Here is a 3,841-nt window from a genome sequence, read left to right on the forward strand (position 1 = left end):
ATGAGATTTCGAATCCAATTATAAGTCTAAGTTTCATCATTAACCTTTTAATGATATGACATGTATCTTCGACTAACTTCATTCTTATAAAATTATTTTAATCTTGATTTCAGCATTAGGGACAATTAGGCCTCATTATCTTTTTTATAAGGACTAATATTTAGGTATTGCAAATAAATTTTCAAATAATAAAAAAAATTCATTACTTGAATTATATCCGAACTAAGTTAAATATATTAATTTTATTTTAATTAGATAATAAAAAATTTGATAACAATATTAAATGGATCAAAATGAAATATAAAAAAAAATAATGAAAAAAACCTTAAGAAATATAAAATTATATATATATATATATATATAAAGACCAGTAAAAGTCAGAATCAATCCCAGTTAGCATGATAGACATGTAATTTAAATAATATAAAATGAGTCAAATTAGATTTATCCACTAAACCAACGGTTTAAATCATAAAATTGAGATAATCTAATAGAAAAGAAATTAAAGAAAATCACAAAGTTATTTTTTAAAATAAAACTAGTGTCAAACTATGAAATAAAAAAAGTAAAAAAAAATGCAAACTCACATTAAATTTTCAAGCTTATGACCTATGTCATTTGACCGAAAACACCATATATGACAAAAAAATTAAAAATTAAAGGATGAAATTAAAAAAAAATCAATTATAAAAAGGATCCAAAACTAAAAATTAAAAATAAAAATAAAATGATAAAAATAAAAATAAAAAGTAAATTAGAAGGCAATTACAAATTTGTTATTGCATGATGAAATTAAAAAGAAAAATAACTTTAACAAAAAGAAAAAATTTAAAATAATGAGAACCAGATTAAAAAATAATATAGTATAAATTTAGATTAAACAATGAAATTAAAAATCAATTAAAATTACACAAAAGGGTTAAGAAAAAAAATAAAAACCAAAAGATTGAATACAAAAATGGAAAAAACAACCATGACAACTTGATATTAAAGGATGAGATTGGAAAAAAAAAAACCCTTACAAACGAGTCACAAAAAAATTAGCAATGAACAATAACTAAATTTGAAGGAAAAATAAATTAAGAGGTTGCTTTGAAAATTTAAAGAGCCAAGCATGATAATTAAGGTGAAGAGTGAGAAAAAAAAATTCATTGATATCAAATCATAAATTTATTAACAACACAGCTGGTAAATGATTAAGAGGCCGCTATGATGATTTGAATATTGAATTAGAAGTCATTGTTTGACCATTAAATGATACCACACATGTCATATGAAGATCATGACATAATCCACATCCAACCATATACAACACATGCGCCAATTAATTTTTTTTAATAATATTTATTATGAATTAAAGTATTGATCTTTCCTTTAACCCACTTAATTATAAAAAAAAAAAAAAGTGAAATGACTAAAATGACCTAGGATGAAAGTTAATGTTTTCTTCACTACAAGGGCATCATAATAAAATAAAATAAAAAAGATCTCACTAGCCCTAACATCGAGGGCTTTGCATTTATAATTGAAAACCTAAAATAAAAAGATAAAAAGACCTCATTAGCCCTGACATCCAGGGCAACTTTTCGTGTTGACAGGGGCAAATTTATGTTTTTACTATTTTAATTTATAGTGTCATTGAATCAAGAGTTATAGTAATTGACTCTATGGTTTCCACCCCTTTGTTTTAGTTTATTTTGTTATGTGTCATTTTAGAAATATAGATGAGAAAAATAATGTATTTTTTCATATTATATATAATTAATTTTACATCCTTGTTATTTGTAATAAAAAATATTTAGCAATCATAATTCTATGAAATTACTATTTTTTTTAAATATATAATAATTAAGATTTTTTTTTTAATCTTGTATGACTAGTAAGAGCATAATGCTTGCCGACATATTTGGAATTCTTTGAATTGAATTCACTTAAGAGGTTTTAATGAAATCTCATGTTTAGAATCATTTTGAGTACCAAGAATTGAGTTTCGAATGAGATTTAATTTTTCAAAATAATATAAAAATAAATTAGAGACCAACCCTTTTGATTTACTACATTAAAAAGGAGAAATTAAATTTTAAAATTTGTTTCTCTAAAAAACTCATCTACTTGTCCTTTTTTCAGGAATATTTGAAGGAATAAAATGAAGATAATGATGGTAATATAAAAAATAAAATGAATTAAATTATATTTATTCCAAATAATATGTAAATTCATCTTTTTTATCAAATGAAGTCAAATTAAATATTATAAGTGAATTCAATTACAATAAAATTTTTTTGATTCTAAACAACAACATCTTATATGATGGAATGAGCTCTCCTCATCAACTTTCTCGTTGGAGATTTGAAAGATATCTTGTTCTTTTATGTAATAAGGATCTTGAAATAGATCTTGTGATTTGTTTCTTTAAGGATTATTTGAAAATACGGTTCAACATATTTTTCAAATAATTCAAAAAAAATTTGCTAATTTTTTTATATATTTCAAATTGTTTTAATGTACTAATTTTAAAAATAATTTTAAAAAATAAAAAAATTATTTTAATATATTTCTAAATAAAAATACTTTAAACAACATGCATACTATAAGCCTAAACTTAAATTGGCAACATGGTTGGCAAATCATTAATTGTAGGCCAGTTAATGAGATCACCTTTAATGATGTTGTTTTCATGGTATGGAATAATATGCTTGAGATTAGTGTTCAATAGCTCGAGGAGGAATGTTTCCACGTAAGATGTTCTTTAAAGAGTTTGACATTGCATATTTTGAGTGGAAGTCCTTAGCTATTCAAAAATTAGTTGTTCGGTGTTCTGAAAGAATATTTTCAGTTATTTTTTTAAAATATTTTTTATTTAAAAATATATTAGAATATATATTTTTTTTTACTTTTTAAAAATTATTTTTAATATCAACATATTAAAATTACTAAAATACCTTGATGAATAAAAAACAATACTTCTTAGAATGGTACTTTGAATAATTGAATATTGAAAACACAACACCGCTATACCCCATTGCTAAATGAAACCATTACTTGCATCATCTGCCAAAGAGTTGATTACAACTTAGTCCTCGTGATTTAGCTAAGACAATTAACCACTCTTTGTGATTTCAGAAACTGTTATTTATTCATTTATAAATAGATAATTTTCATCCATTTCATGTTTTTTTTTTCAATTCATTTTGATTTTTCATTTTAAAAATAGAAAAAAAGTTTAAAAGTTAGTAAGCATGATCAACATTAATCAAGGAACCATGTAATTATTTTTTATATTGTAGGAATTAATTAATTTTTTTCGATAAATTGCAAAGACTAAATTATAATTAACATTTCGCAAGGTAGAGCATCGAATTTCCCAGTGAACAGTAATTCCATGGACACAAGTGGAAATAACAAATTTGATGAGGTAATCGTGACTTTGACATCAAAAGAAGCATACAGAAACTGGTGGCCATAAAATAATTTCAACTCCAGTGCTTGAAAATAGCTAGTTGCAGCAATATTGCAGGCTGTGATTAAAGGGATATAGGTCCCAAATCTTTTCTGGTTCGAATCCAAGCATGGGGAGACTTTACAAGTTCAAACAAAGTACAGAACGCATAATTGTCTGCACTCAAATCAAATGAGTGGCTAGAAAAATAATTAAAGGCATATGAATGATTATGTTATTATGATCTCTTGATCTCAGCTACCCGGCCTGAAAGTTCAGCATACAATCTTGACTTAACCATGCACTTTACTTGAATATTTATACAGTAAGGACCACGCAATATTACTTTTGCCTCAAATAAAATGAAATTTTTTGTTCACCTGGTAGAGAGACAGATACAAC

Source organism: Populus euphratica, unplaced genomic scaffold, assembly GCF_000495115.2.
Source record: "Populus euphratica unplaced genomic scaffold, PopEup_1.0 scaffold212.1, whole genome shotgun sequence".
In the NCBI taxonomy this organism is placed as follows: domain Eukaryota; kingdom Viridiplantae; phylum Streptophyta; class Magnoliopsida; order Malpighiales; family Salicaceae; genus Populus; species Populus euphratica.